Below are 17,579 nucleotides of genomic sequence, written 5' to 3' on the forward strand. Positions count from 1 at the left end.
TATGTTAACGTTCTAGTAGCCATCATCTGGAAGAAAAAAATTGTAAATAAAACAGTAGCTCTAAAAAAGTAAAGAAATATTTCCTCGTTGGTCTCAACATTCCTTGCGACCTGACTGAACCGCTGTTTGAATGGATGGATTCCATGGGTGGCTGAACGTGTCAATCTGTCAGGGGGAACGATTGCATTCGGCTTGAGCTCCAGAATACCCGATAGAATCGGCAATCGTGACCTTTTTTCTAAACTTAAAATGTAGAAAAAGAAATAGCGGAAAAAATGCATTAAAAACATTTCGTGCCCGGTAATTTTGGCTGTGTTAAACGAAAGAAAGAGAGTGGAAAATAGCGAACGGAATCTTATAAGGAATGAAAGTGGTATACCAATTTCGTTTTCGTTTCTAATTTTGTTTCGAAAACCTTACATGGAATATGTCTAAACTATGCTAAAACATTATCTTCTCTTTTGATGTTAAAATACTGAGGTAAAAGAAATGTTTTTTCGCGACTAATATTAGATATGAATGAAAATACACACACATACGTATATGTATATGTATGTATGTATATAATATATATATATATATATATCTATATATAGATATATATATATACATATCATATATATAGATATATATATATATATATATATATATATATATATATATAGTATCTATATATATATATATATATATATATATATATATATATATATTTATATATATATATAATATATATATATATATATATATATATATATATGTATATATATATATATATAATATATATATATATGTATATATATATATATATATATATATATATATATATATATATATAATCTATATATATATATATATATATGTGTGTATACATATGTATATATTATATATGATATTATATATACACACACACACACACACACACACACACACATATATATATATATATATATATATATATATATATATATATATATATATATATATATATATATATCAATTTGTGTGTGTGTAACTGAATCAAGAAAATATGTAAATAAGAACGAAATCCACGAAGGAAAGAGAAACGATGGAGTTCTGTAAGGCCTTTCGACTTCTTATCCTTTACTTAGTTGACTGAAGACGTATAAAAGTAAGTTTACAAAGAAAGCTCGTATAAATGAGAGATGGGGATTACAAAGCAAAAAATATGTACCTGTAAGCCTACGTAATTGAAGAATTAGGAGAACTATCAAAAGCATAGAAGGGACAAGGCAATTAAAAGATTGTACAAAAAAGGTGACTGATCACCAAAAATTTTATAAAAGTAAAATTTTTGTAAGGCGAACGTTTCTACAACAAAATATTAAACATACGAATACATAAAAAAAAATATGTATTAGGTAACTAACTTGTAATTAAGTCGGTGATTTTATCTTTTAGGTAATTCTTGAATATCTTGCTAATACAGCGGTCGAAATAGTGCATCCTAGGAATAAGGTTAAAAGAAGTAAGCTGTATAATAGCTGACCCTAAAAGATTTCGAGCAAAGAAATCTTTCAATTTGGTAATCACTGAAATTTCAGTCCAGTTTATTAAATGAGAGTTTTTACTTGAATGAATATAGTATTAGATGTTTGCCCAGTTTTGATAGACCACTTATGATGTTTAATTCGTACTTCTAAATCCTTGCTGGATTGGCTGATATACAAAGAGGGTCAGTCAAAAAACAGAAAATTATATATTATGTTGTTGTTTTCCTTATGGCTATTTTTTTTTATTGACATTGGATTTCTTGATGCATGTAAAAACTATTTTTTTTTTTATTTTGATATTGAGTAGCCTGAATAGAAATGGACACAAGTTAAGTTGTTGTTTGGTTTCCTGTAAATACTGAATTTGAATTGAAAGTGTTCTCTATGTATTAAAACATCTAAGAAAGAGAGGCCACTGTCTATTTGTAATTCTAAAGTAAACTTATTGGATGATATCTGGTTATTCAAATTAGAGAGTAAATCGTTTAATACAATACCAGCAGGAGAAACAGCTAAAATATCGTCAACATAATACCACTTTAAAGGAGTATAAATGATATTAGGTAGGTATCGTTTTTCAAAGGATTCCATACAGGAGTTTGAGAGGAGTGGGGATAAAGGGTTGCCCATTGCCATACCAAATATTTTTTGGTAAAATTTACCATTGAATATAAACTTGCAATCACAAATGTACAACCTAGCGAGTATAATAATATGACTTACTGGTAGAGGTAATTCATGGTGTTTTAGTTCATTACTAAGATACTCTAAGATACTGCTAAGAATCTATAGGGAATTTATCCGTGGGGCAAAAAGTTATTCTGTTTAATTTAATAACTGAATTTAGTAAACTATATATGAGAGAATCGGAGATAGTTCCAAGTAACGGGGACAATTGCTTGGCGATATATTTCGAAAGTTTATATGATATTGAGCCAACAGTACTGATAATAGGGCGCATAGGGTTATTTTCTTTGTAAGTTTTAACTAATCCGTTCAAGTAAGGTAACGAGGGAAATTTGACTGACAACTGACCTATTAGTTCTTTTTTTGTCTTTAAGGATTTTTTATGGCTTGATCAAGGGGATATTTTGTTAGTTTTTTGTAAGTCGTATCATCATCCAGTAGAGTTTTTATACATAATATGTAGCCAGCTTTATCTAAAATTACAATATTATTCGACTTATCAGCTTTTGTGGTGTGGATTGTACATCATGGTACTGAATTTATTGAACGGGCGATGGTCATATCTTAATAAACGGCATGGTAGCAAGGATTTAAGGAGCACTTGTTCAGACAGGAACTTCTTCAGGAACTTTAGTTGAATTCTGGTCGAATGCGCAGTCGAAAGAAACTTAGAGAAGGAGGTTTAAGAAGATAATCGCAGTTACTTATTTGTTTATTAATTTCTTTCCTGATATATTTTTTCGAGATGCGCTGTTAGATAAATTGACTTATCATTATTTCTGGTGTTTTGCTATTTATTCATCTTTCTCTCCAGTAGAATATTGAAGGACTATAAGTATTTTTGAGGAAGCTTTCACTTGTTTACATGCAGAGCGGCTTCGTTGTCACAAGCAGCCTGCAGAGATTGACAAAGGATGAAGAGAATACTTGAATAAATCTTGATCTCTGCTGACTGACTGATGTATGTCAGGCTCTGAGAATTTGTAATACGATTTGACCACCAAGAACTTCGGACAAACGAGAGTGGTTGTGTTTGTTTATAGCTTTATTATTTTTTTGACATTGTATTTTTTGCCCAATGAGGTTCAATTCAATATTAGCATAGAAACTGCTTCAACACTCGAAGTGGAAACTACTTTTTTTATCATTGAAATAGAAGATTGAATCCCTGGAAAACAGACAAAAACTATTCTATATAGTTTGATAAAATGCAGACATCTCAAATCTTTTCCTCTCTTAATATGTATTTAAATTGCTCTCTCTCTCTCTCTCTCTCTCTCTCTCTCTCTCTCTCTCTCTCTCTCTCTCTCTCTCTCTCTCTCTCTCTCATGGAGTTCATTGCCATCATGACATAACTTATGTTAGTTTTCATAAAAGAGTTTTAAATAGTGTTTGGTAGAAAACATCTTTATTTCATTATCAGTCTACGTATATTTTGCTCCTTCGTAGTATTATTAGGATTTTTGTATCTTATTCATACAAAACATCGTGTTGTTCATACGGTAAATAATAAGGAGTTTGTGAGAAAAACAATTTTGTGTATAACAGTATCCCTACACGAGACCCTTGATCTTGAAAATCTTGATGTAGAAAAATTTCCAAGTTCTCAAAAAAGCTATAAGCTTTACATTTTGCTCCATTAACTTACATCTTTATGTGTACAATAGTATTATAGAATAAATAAACTCTGTTCTATATTAATATTCATTACTCCATCTTCTTGGTTTTCAGTGTACTTTCACACCTACACTATTACTTAACTGTGAAATCTGACTTTTCACTGCTTTCGTCAATTTCTCTACGTTATCCCAAATCATTAGGTATAATTTAAAAACATAAAGCCTTCAACATCTTATTTTCCTACCTTTCAACCTTCCCCTTCCGTCTATCTTTATTTTTTTTTATTTCTCGCATACCTCCATCTTTAAAGTCATTTAATGGTAATGGAGTGCAATTCACCCATTGTCACAGGACTATTTTCACCAAACTGCCACTATTCCATCAACGGTTTCTGTGTTCCGGTTCTCTTAATAAACTTATGGTTTACCACATTTCCTCTTAGATTTTGATGCAGGTTGTTTCAAGGTCCATTATGCCCAACAACTTTTCTATTTACTTTGAAGCTTGTCACATATCTGCTCCATTGCACTCACTTCATTCACATACCTTATTAAAAACACGACTGTTCCTTAAAAGTTAAAATCCTGTTTTACACCTTCCGTGGTATAAAAAGTAACATTATATACATATTATTCTTCGAGTCTCCTCCAATTCATTCAGCTTCCTAACAAGGTATTTATTCTTCTCACTCATTCTTTCCAAACCTTTAGCTCATTCAGCAAAGTCAACTCCTTGTGTCCTAAACAGCTGTCATGGTAATTGCTTTATAGCAAAGAATTACGAGTTAAAGGAAAGGAAAACGCATCTTCGAGAAGTTCTGCAGCAAGGAGGCATTCGCGCGTGTGTTGGAGGCGCCTGTTATCATGATGGTTCTAGAATCGGCAGGAGTGTTGTGGAACTTGACAGGCGCCGACGTGATGTGAGGAACGCCGCGATTTCTGATGTAATACTTCGTCCAGATCCTTCTAAGAAGTTCTAGTAATCTCGGGAGTCTGTGACGTTCGTGCTCCACCTCCCCTGAAGGCCCCGCGCCCAGGTCACTGTATAAATACGACTGACGAAGTAGGAGGAAGCAGATCATCATCAGAGATCAGAGATCATCAGTAAGAGCCACAGATCAGATTATCAGTGAGAGATCAGCAGAGATCGTCAGAGAGAGATAAGAGAAGTAGGAACCGACGAAGGATCAGAGAGGAAAAGTTGCTCGAAAGTTTGGTCGAATTCTGGTCAAGTCGTCGTCAGGAGTGGACGACCGAGTTATTTTGACGTTGAGCAAGACTTCAGAGAAGAAACGTTCTGTGAGAGGTTTTGAGAAGTTCCTGCCCTTCGAGTATCAAGAATAGACATTATTTTCTGCAATACGGAGTCAAGAAGTCGTTTGCAATTGCAGCTCTCCTGTTATGGAGCCATCGCTTCGGGTCGCAAAACTGGCCAGCAAGTACTTTCATTACCCCACCATTTCCCCAGTTCATGCAGTGTAAGATTTTACTTGTTTTATGTAAATAGGAGGTACCATTCTGCATTTATCTTTGTTAGTAAGCTTGTAAATAAACCTTTGTTGTGTTTGCGTATCTTTCTATATTTGTATCCCCAGGTTCAACTGTTGGTGTTGAATTCTATTTTGTTTATAATAATATCGAACTTGGAGCGGACCTCTCACGGGCCGTAACAACAGCCACTTCCACAATCTTTCTGTAACTTACCCGTTTTACTCAGAAGTCATACAGGTCTACCTTCCAATTAATAAATGTTCAAAAACCCTGCTTGAATCAAGTTTACGTTCACTCCAGATGGTATTTTTCTATTTACATCTTTTATTAAGAGATTCACTTGGTCAATAACCTGTCTCTATATTTACTTCCCTACACAAAGACTTATTTTCCCTAACGTTCTTGCTGACAATCACCCTTCAAGTTTTTTTACTTACTTACTTTTCTTTATTTCCTTCTCGACTACAACCTATATATCCTCATATACTTTACCCCGATATCTGCTATGAAACTGCACTTGAAATAACGTTATTTTCCTTTTCATCCTCATCGAAACCAAATCATCTTTTTTCCTACCACCCTTACTCTTTTGCAATTCTCTGGAATATAGAATTGTTTAAAAGCTGGACATCTTGAGGAAAAAACGTTATTCTAATCTTAATATGAAAGTTATTCCTCCTCATTTTTCCTTGTTTCTTCTCAAGTGTGGCCCTAGAACTAATGTATACAAGGTGACGAGACAAGAGAGAAGTGGTGTTAAGTTTTACTGAGGTGATGGTGTTTCTTACCCACTCCAAGGTCAGTCTTGGCACTAAATGTCCTCCCTGATCTCAGTGGTGGGTTACATGACTCAGATTTCTTATATTCATGTAGTCTTCTGGAACTTATTTAGAAAAGGAAAAATCCATGCACCATAATATCACACCCTCGGATCAATGTGGCAAGTAAAACCCCATTTAACAGAGTATTTAAAAAGCAATGTCTCATGTTATACACTGTAGCAACCCAGCCCCTTTGCCGCACATTCATATAATACGTTGTATATATTATATTTTCTTAGAAACTTGTCGTTCTCATCATAGTCTTTACGAAATAATTCTACTTTTGTCATTCATTAAGAAATTCATCTTACCCCACTTTAAACGAACGCGGTTACTGACTGAAAGTTGAAGATTTAATTAGCAAGTACAAGAAACTGCAGGTTAAAGTGCGAGGTATGAAAATTCTGCACCTGTCCCACATTTCATCATTCATTTGATGGCGTGAAATCCTTACTCTGTGTTAATGAATACAGCATCTTGCTCCTTCTCTTTCTTTTGTGTGTGTCTTTTTATGAAGTACAGCACTATTCAATCTTTTTATCCATGACTGAAGCATACATATTGGGACATACTCTCTAATCCAATGGTAGTTTTATTTTCGCCAAACCTCGCCCACTTTCACCTGCATATGCCTCATAATCTGAACAAGGGATACATAATGCACCTGAATCCCCTGTCCTGCCTTTGCAAGTCTGTTTCTGAGCATAATTAAATACCAAATGGAAAGATGAATGTTATCTGCCTATGAATCATCCAGTTAATTTAGAAACATGTATCTTATCAAACTGATCGTGGTTAGTCAGAAGTATATAATTATATAGAGGAAAGATCATAACTTTTAAAATGCCAAAGGCAAATATTTGCAATAATGTTACGTTTCACGGTTTTGTATGTGAATAAAAAAAGGTTGTATTTGTGTGTCGTGCACAGTTTGGAAAGAAGCTGATTTGCCTTTTGTTGTAGTTTTCATTATTATAAAAGCAAATTGCGTTTGCTTTGTGAATTGAGAAAGCAATTCACAAAGCAAACATAATTTTCTACTGACCTCCTCAAGACAAGACCAAAGAGACACCCAATAATAAAATAAAAATTCCACACCTGGACAGGATTAAGACGGTGACCCAGACTCACGGAAAATCTAACCCTTTTGCATTTACTTACCCAAATACCTTAGCCAAATCCTGATTAACGTCCAACAAAAGACATCCCCCAAAGGACACAGGCACTTATGAAATCCCATACCTTGAATGTGACCAACCTTGCATCGGATTTACAGGAAAATAACTTCTCCAGAGATTAATACAACATAAACGGTCAGTTGGGTATGGACAACAGAACTCGGCTATTTTCAACTATATAAATGAACATAACCACAGAATAAACTGGAATTTGTCACATATAATTTATAGCAGCAACTGTCGGTACAAAAGTCAGATGATATGATTGGCCTTGATTAAACAGACAGGTAATGAACATCTCAAAGGGCGCATGGAACTCATATGTAATTGATATAGTTTTCAATCAAACAACGCTTAAGAGGATTAAAGAAGGAGTGGGAGTGACCTAAATTGGTTTAACTGTGGATGGATCTCTTGGTATAAATACCACCTCTTCTGTAACTTTTCTCATTCATCTACCTGAAGTGAGAGACAGCAGTCTCTGAAAGATAGTATTTTCTCTCTATATTTTGGCGTGTTTATGGGCTCCTTTTATTAGATGGAATTCTGTCGTAACAGAACATTTTTACCTGTCACACACACACATATATACATATACATATATATATATATATATATATATATATATATATATATATATATATATATATATATATATATATATATATATATATATATATATATATACAAAACCACGCAATTTCACCTTGTAGAGAGGATACCTTCAATAGGGGTTATGCTGTCTGTTTTCATCAAGTATTTAGGAGATTATACAATGCTGCAATACGCTATTCGTACAACAGTTATTTTAATGATGAAAAAGACGAGAAGAGGAAACCTGCATTTTCCCGTAGAAAACCTCTATGATTTATTATGGCAAAGTTTGAAATGTATAATCAATATGATTAGGTTAATTGGAATAAGAAAATTAATCATTCGATGATGATGATCCCTAGTTTACAGGTTTTTATGAATGCCAACGCCTAGAATAATTCTACCCGTGACGATCACTTGAATCCATTTTAAACATGGCTCTTGTCCATTATTAAAAACAAAAACAAAAAATCTATATTGATTTGTGGTTTCATGGACTGCTCGGGGCCATTAGCCAGGGGATTGAAGGTTTCCACACAACAGATACTAAATCAATGTGATGAACTTTGCAGAAAATGGCTGCTTATTGTTCTGTCGCATAACACTTCAGTGTCAATTAATTTCAAGCTGAGGCATAAAGCCGAAACCACAATTCATAAGCACTCTGCTAAAATACTTGTACCTATTCCTCACAACGTTGGATAGAACAGCCTGCCAGAGGAAGACGTGTAATCGGAACTTCCTAATACCATTCTTCTTACTTTTTAATACGTTTTTTATCTATTTATCTATTTATTCGATTTTCTTTTTTTTAATAAGTGGGATTCTTCATTTTTCGTTCTTGTCTTTCAACTTAACTTCCTCTTACTTCTTCCTTATGAAAACCGTATTCTTTGGATTCTTGAATTTCAAGTTAATGGCCTCTGTGGGCTTGTCCCGTATGAATAGATTTCATCTACTGAATAATAATAATAATAATAATAATAATAATAATAATAATAATAATAATAATAATAATAATATAATAATAATAATAATAATAATAATAATAATAATAATAATGGAGGAGTGGGTTTGGGGATTAGGTCGTCCAATAGACTTAAGTCAAGTTAAGCAACATTGGGGCTGGTCAGTAGTTGGATGGGTTGACCGCTCTCCTCGGCGTTGATTCCTTGGGAAAGGATCTTTACCATAATTTCCTCAGTCTACTCAGCTGTAAATGAGTACCTATCCCTGATGGGGTAGGTCCAGCTATGGGTTAAATAGGCAAAAACTCAGCAATGATGGAAAGAAATGAAGGAATAAACGACAACGACGTAAATGGAAAACCTCTGGCAACAGAGGAGCTTCGTCGGCAACCAGGTATTCAACCCAATTGAAGGGGAAGACGGTCAGGTACTTGGAGTCGTCATCCAGCAACTGATCCCCACAACGACAATAATCAACAGCCTGAGATTGGAGCTACAGAGGCAAAAAAGGAAGAAATGGACAAGAGAAGAAAATAAGGAAATATGGAGATGCTACATCAGAAGCAACCCGACGGAGAGAGGATATAGAAGAAGATTGGTCAACATCTGGAATGAGAGGAATACCACCACCCCCCAAACAGAGCAGAGGCTGGCAGACCAAGTAAGGAACATAAAGCAAAAACAACTGGCTCTCCCCAACAGAAAGAGAAGAACTGGAAAGGGAAATGTCACACGACAACGAATTACACGAAGACGAACTGAGAGACGATGCCACAGAAGACGACAGGGAGGATGAGGTATCAAACAACGACACACGAAGAAACACCGACGAAGTAACAGAGAGGGCGGAATGGGTAGGAAAAGATTAGACAATGGATGGAGCCAGATACAGAGAGAACAAAGATCCCCTCCATGAAAGCCTACAACACCAAGAAATTAAGGGAGAAACAAAAAAGTGAGGTCATGAAATAATGGGCATAATACACACCACCAGTATCACAGAAACAAATAACTTGACATATGCAGGAGCAAGATTAGTAGCAGAACTGATGGGGATTCGAACACAACACCACTAGCACAACCAACCCAACAGAAACCAAAACAGCAACCTCCTTGGAAAAAGCGCCTGGAAAAGCAAATCATGGTGATGAGATCTGACTTGAGTAAACTGAAAGAGATGGCAGAAAAAAGGCTAAGAAGCAAGAAAACAAGGGAGAACTCAACGAGAAATACAAAGTACAAGAGAGGGGACTAAACGGCACCATAGAAGATGTAAAACAGAGGCTTAAGGCCAAAGCACATAAGATCCAACGGTACATGAACAGGAATAAGGGATACCAACAGAACAAACTATTGGCGGAACCAACCAGAAAAAGACTATACACCAACTAAGAGGGGAAGACAACCACCCAGAAATTCCTGAAGCCGAACCAAGTAAGAGACTCTGGGAAAACATATGGAGCAATCCGGTATCACACAACAAACATGCAACATGGCTCCAGGAAGTCAAGGAAGAAGAAACAGGGAGAATAAAACAAAACAAAGATTCACAGAGATCACGACAGACACAGTCAGACACCAACTAAAGAAAATGCCAAACTGGAAAGCCCCAGGTCCCGGTGAAGTCCATGGATACTGGCTCAAAAACTTCAAGGCCCTACACCCACGAATAGCAGAACAACTCCAGCATTGTATCTCAAATCACCAAGCACCCAAATGGATGACCACAGGAAGAACATCCTTAGTACAAAAAGACAAGAGTAAGGGAAATATAGCCAGTAACTACAGGCCTATCACCTGCCTACCAATAATGTGGAAGTTACTAACAGGTATCATCAGTGAAAGGCTATACAACTACCTAGAGGAGACAAACACCATCCCCCACCAACAGAAAGGGCGCAGAAGGAAGTGTAGGGGCACAAAAGACCAGCTCCTGATAGACAAAATGGTAATGAAGAACAGTAGGAGAAGGAAAACCAACCTAAGCATGGCATGGATAGACTATAAGAAAGCCTTCGACATGATACCACACACATGGCTAATAGAATGCCTGAAAATATATGGGGCAGAGGAAAACACCATCAGCTTCCTCAAAAATACAATGCACAACTGGAATACAATACTTACAAGCTCTGGAATAAGACTAGCAGAGGTTAATATCAGGAGAGGGATCTTCCAGGGCGACTCCATGTCCCCACTACTCTTCGTAGTAGCCATGATTCCCATGACAAAAAGTATACTACAGAGATGGATGCCGGGTACCAACTCAAGAAAAGAGGCAACAGAATCAACCATCTGATGTTCATGGACGACATCAAGCTGTATGGTAAGAGCATCAAGGAAATAGATGCCCTAATCCAGACTGTAAGGATTGTATCTGGGGACATCAGGATGGAGTTTGGAATAGAAAAATGCGCCTTAGTTAACATACAAAAAGGCAAAGTAACGAGAACTGAAGGGATAAAGCTACCAGATGGGAGCAACATCAAACACATAGATGAGACAGGATACAAATACCTGGGAATAATGGAAGGAGGAGATATAAAACACCAAGAGATGAAAGGACACGATCAGGGAAAGAATATATGCAGAGACTCAAGGCGATACTCAAGTCAAAACTCAACGCCGGAAATATGATAAAAGCCATAAAAACACATGGGCAGTGCCAGTAATCAGATACAGCACAGGAATAGTGGAATGGATGAAGGCAGAACTCCGCAGCATAGATCAGAAAACCAGGAAACAAATGACAATACACAAAGCACTACACCCAAGAGCAAATACGGACAGCTATACATAAACACGAAAGGAAGGAGGGAGAGGACTACTAAGTATAGAGGACTGCGTTAACATCGAAAACAGAGCACTGGGGCAATATCTAAAAACCAGTGAAGACGAGTGGCTAAAGAGTGCATGGGAAGAAGGACTAATAAAAGTAGACGAAGACCCAGAAATATACAGAGACAGGAGAAAAGACAGAAAGAAAAACAGAGGACTGGCACAACAAACCAATGCACGGACAATACATGAGACAGACTAAAGAACTAGCCAGCGATGACAATTGGCAATGGCTACAGAGGGGAGAGCTAAAGAAGGAAACTGAAGGAATGATAACAGCGGCACAAGATCAGGCCCTTAGAACCAGATATGTTCAAAGTACGATAGACGGAAATAACATCTCTCCCATATGTAGGAAGTGCAATACGAAAAATGAAACCATAAAACCATAGCAGTGAATGCCCGGCACTTGCACAGAACCAGTACAAAAAGAGGCATGATTCAGTGGCAAAAGCCCTCCACGGAGCCTGTGCAAGAAACATCAGCTACCTTGCAGTATAAGTGGTACGAGCACCAACCTGAAGGAGTGATAGAAAACGATCAGGCAAAGATCCTCTGGGACTATGGTATCAGAACGGATAGGGTGATACTTGCAAACAGACCAGACGTGACGTTGATTGACAAAGTCAACAAGAAAGTATCACTCATTGATGTCGCAATACCATGGGACACCAGAGTTGAAGAGAAAGAGAGGGAAAAAAATGGATAAGTATCAAGATCTGAAAATAGAAATAAGAAGGATATGGGATATGCCAGTGGAAATCGTACCCATAATCATAGGAGCACTAGGCACGATCCCAAGATCCCTGAAAGGAATCTAGAAAAACTAGAGGCTGAAGTAGCTCAGGACTCATGCAGAAGAGTGTGATCCTAGAAACGGCACACATAGTAAGAAGAGTGATGGACTCCTAAGGAGGCAGGATGCAACCCGGAACCCCACACTATAAATACCACCCAGTCGAATTGGAGGACTGTGATAGAGCAAAAAAAAAAAAAAAAAATAATAATAATAATAATAATAATAATAATCAGAAAGAAATTGTAAGGGAAATATAGCCAGTAACTACAGGCCTATCACCTGCCTACCAATAATGTGGAAGTTACTAACAGGTTCATCAGCGAAAGGCTATATAACTACCTAGAGGATACAAACACCATCCCCCACCAACAGAAAGTCTGCAGAAGGAAGTGTAGGGGCACAAAAGATCAGCTCCTGATAGACAAAAATGATAATGAAGAACAGTAAGAGAGGGAAAACCAACCTAAGCATGGCATGGATAGACTATTAGAAAGCCTTCGACATGGTACCACACACATGGGCTAATAGAATGCCTGAAAATATATGGGGCAGAGGAAAACACCATCAGCTTCCTCAAAAATACAATGCGCAACTGGAATTACAATACTTACAAGCTCTGGAATAAGACTAGCAGAGGTTAATATCAGGAGACGGATCCTCCAGGGCGACTCACTGTCCCCGCTACTCTTCGTGTAGTAACCATGATTCCCATGACAAAAGTATACAGAAGATGGATGCTGGGTACCAACTCAAGAAAGAGGCAACAGAATTAACCATCTGATGTTCATGGACAACATCAAGCTGTATGGTAAGAGCATCAAGGAAATAGATACCTTAATCCAGACTGTAAGGATGTATCTGGGGACATCAGGATGGAGTGGTGGAATAGAAAAAATGTGCCTTAGTCAACATACAAAAGGGCAAAGTAACAAGGACTGAAGGGATAAAGCTACCAGATGGAGCAACATCAAACACATAAAGATGAGACGGGATACAATACCTGGGAATAATGGAAGGAGGGGATATAAAACATTCAAGAGATGAAGGACACGATCAGGAAAGGAATATATGCAGGGACTCAAGGCGATTATCAAGTCAAAACTCAATGCCGGAAATATGATAAAAGCCATAAACACATGGGTAGTGCCAGTAATCAAATATAGCGCAGGAATAGTGGAATGGATGAAGGCAGAACTTCGCAGCATAGACCAGAAAACGAGGAAAACATATGACAATACACAAAGCACTACACCCAAGAGCAAATACGGACAGACTATGCATAACATGAAAAGAAGGAGGGAGGGGACTACTAAGCATAGAGGACTGCGTCAAACATCTGAGAAACAGAAGCACTTGGGCAATATATGAAGACCAGTGAAGACGAGTGCTCAAGAGTGCATGGGAGGAGGGACTGATAAAAGTAGACGAAGACCCAGAAAGAAATATACAGAGACAGGAGAAAGACAAGAGACAGGAGAAAGACAAGCAGAACAGAGGAATGGCATAACAAACCAATGCACAGACAATACATGAGACAGACTAAAGAACTAGCCTAGCGATGACACATGGCAATGGCTACAGAGGGGAGAGTTCAAGAAGGAAATCTGAAGGAATGATAACAGTGGCACAAGATCAGGCCCTAAGAACCAGATATGTCCAAAGAACGATAGGAAGTGCAATACAAAAAATGAAACCATAATCCACATAGCAAGCGAATGTCCGGCACTTGCTCAGAACCAGTACAAAAAGAGGCATGATTCAGTAGCAAAAGCCCTCCACTTGAGCCTGTGAAAGAAACACCAGCTACCTTGCAGTAATAAGTGGTACGAACACCAACCTGAAGGAGTGATAGAAAAACGATCAGGCAAAGATCCTCTGGGACTATGGTATCAGAACAGATAGGGCGATACGTGCAAATAGACCAGACGTTGACATTGATTGACAAAATCAAGAAGAAAGATCAGTCTTTGATGTCGCAATACCATGGGACACCAGAGTTGAAGAGAAAGAAAGGGGGAAAATGGAAATAAGTATCAAGACTCTGAAAATAGTAAGTAAGAATAAGGATATGGGATATGCCAGTGGAAATTGTACCCATAATCATAGGAACACTAGGCACGATCCCAAGATCTCTGAAAAGGAATCTGGAAAAACTAGAAGCTGAAGTAGCTCCAGGACTCATGCAGAAGAGTGTGATCCTAGAAACAGCGCACATAGTAAGAAAAGTGATGGACTCCTAAGGAGGCAGGATGCAACCCGGAACCCCGCACTATAAATACCACCCAATCGAATTAGAGGACTGTGATAGAGTGAAAAAAAAAATAAAAATAATAAGATAAAGGAAATTTAAGAAGATATAATAATTTTTTGATCAACTGACATTAAATGAATGCTGACCCAGCAGTGAAATCAACTTCTCAAACATGAATCGGTTCATTCCGTTACATAAAATTTTCATCTGTAGCTCGTCGGCTACTTCTTGTGACACTCCCGCCTATTTTCTTGCGTCCTAGATAGTAAAACCATTTTAATCCAACTTTTGCCCATCATCTACCTAAACATGTCGACGTCTCTGTCTTTTCCCCCTTCCTTAAACTTTTGAAATATGCACACTTTTTTACGAGTTGATTATCATCCCTGATTCTCTCCATGTCATCAAAATGTTTCAAATCAATTCATGACATATTTTTACGTATGCTAACCTTTCCTCCATATCTTTATATCTCGTTCATGATTTCTATCCTTTTCCTCTGGTTTGCATTCACCATCCTCACATTACTTACAGGTGTGAGAGAGTTAGCTTGTGCTTCCTTAGACACGACTCTCTCGTTAAAGACTTTTATAAAGACTCCGCCGTCTGCGGTCTCTCACTCATCCGTTTTGTGAAGAGTCTTATCTCTCATCCTGTAATCATCAGTTGCATTCTATCTCAACTTACGATACGAATCAACCCCTTCTAATAATCTACCAGCAAAGTTTACATTTACTTAGTGTATTTTCCTGGGTTCTGTTTGCCTTTTGTTGTCTTATTCTTTCTAAATCTTATTGATTCTCAATCACCGAGTAATATTATAATCTGCAACAACCAGTCACTCGATTGTAGACATGCTGTCTTAAAAGACAACTTTGCAACTGGGACTTATTGACACATCTGATTTTCCCCATTACTGTACCCATTATTATACAGAGAATTAACACAACTTTGACTCCAAGCAAGACACTTTCTACTAGATGAGTATTACTAGGTGAATATTAACGAGTGTAATTTCCTTAATAAGTATAAAATTATAATAGTATTTAATAGTAATGGAAATGGATTATTTTTCATATCTTGTGATTTACGACAAGAATCAAAACAGGAAATATGCATACCGTTTAACATGCAGTCCTACTATTTTCCGCCAGTGCGCGAAATCATTTCTTTTGGCTCTCCTTTTGTTTGTATATTTAAAAACTAATATTTATTTACAAGAAAAAATCAAAACGGATCTAACGCCATTTCAAATGAAAATGATAATAGGAAGAAACAGATCATGTACTAAAGTTTCTTCATCGCTCCCTTTGTCCATTTAGAAAATCCCTTTTGTTTGTCAGTTACGTTTATAGGTTTTCTGATTTTTCTTTTAGGTCGTAAGTACTTATAAATCCATAATTCATCTGTTACTAATTGTACTAATTGTATTTATTTAAACATCGTTTATAAGAATATAATAGAATATTGAATTGAAGCAAAAAGCCAAGCGCTGGGACTTATGAGGTCATTCAGCGCTGGAAGGGAAAGTGATAAGTCAGGTTTTATAGTTGTAACAGGAAGAAAACCTCGCAGTTGCACCAGGAAGCAATTTTTAGAGATGGTGTAAAGTCAGACGGAAGAAAGAGAATATGAGAGGAGGCACAGTAAAAGTATTGAGAGAGGTTGCAGCTACAGGCCGAAGGGACTTAAGTATTGTAGTCATTATGGATTGGGAAAATGCGGTAAAAATGCTGCAATTTGTATTTCAAGAGTCATCTGAACATTTTATTGATAAACAGTGTCTTACTATGATGTTAGTTTCTTGATTACCACTGCAATATTCGTCTAAATAAAAATTTCATGGATGAGAAATGCATTTAAAGAAATGTTTTATTTCTGAAAAAGAAAAATATTTGTCAAAACGCATGATTCTAGCATGTTGAACGATAATATTAAGATGAATTCTCCATACTGTAGGGTCCCACGCGGACCTACACACACAAACACACACACACACACACACACACACACATCAATCTTACCTGGACGGCTAATCTCCTCACAACAAGCATCTGCGTGCCAAACGCGAGTATACAAGAAGCACATCATACGTCACGCATCTTTTGTACATATATTATTATTCATATTGATGTTCTGTTAAATATATCATTATTACCACATGCATACAATGTCAGCAATACACCTATGTATATCATAACTTCATATGTATCTTGTACATCGATAAATATACATGTTTCCATCCTTCAGCAAACACTGTTGATTGTATTGTGACTTCAGTTTTGTTCGCCCCGTGTCAGGCAGTACATTTCTGAATAAATCCGTTACTTTGTAGATGCAGCTTCTTACTTGCAATTTCGGTACATTGGTCACCACAGAGATGACCAGTCCCGATGATTCTAGCCTCTCCAGCTACACCATCGCCGCCTCCTCCATATGTCTGCCCCTATTCCCACCCCACAACAAAGAAGCTTTGTTCTTCATGGCAGAAACAATCTTCAGATCGAAGAAATTTGCCTCCTCATCACACAAAGCAGGTGCAGTCCTCGAATTTCTGCCAGATGACATTTTTGAGCATGTTGCAGAATGGCTTAATAACTTGAAACCCCTGTCACCTATGAATCATTAAAGAATCAGCTGAAGTCATCCTTCAGTATGCCACCCGCCCTTAGGGGTAAGCAATTCCTGAACAACGTGGGGAAAGCCATAGGAGATGAGTGGTCATCACATGTCTACAAGCAGTTGTGGAGGCTCATAACATTACCCACCAGAGAAGGCTAACCTGAGTCAACCCTAGACCTTATGTGAGAGGTCTTCCTTAC

This window comes from Macrobrachium nipponense, chromosome 25 (genome assembly GCF_015104395.2).
Source record: "Macrobrachium nipponense isolate FS-2020 chromosome 25, ASM1510439v2, whole genome shotgun sequence".
Taxonomy (NCBI): domain Eukaryota; kingdom Metazoa; phylum Arthropoda; class Malacostraca; order Decapoda; family Palaemonidae; genus Macrobrachium; species Macrobrachium nipponense.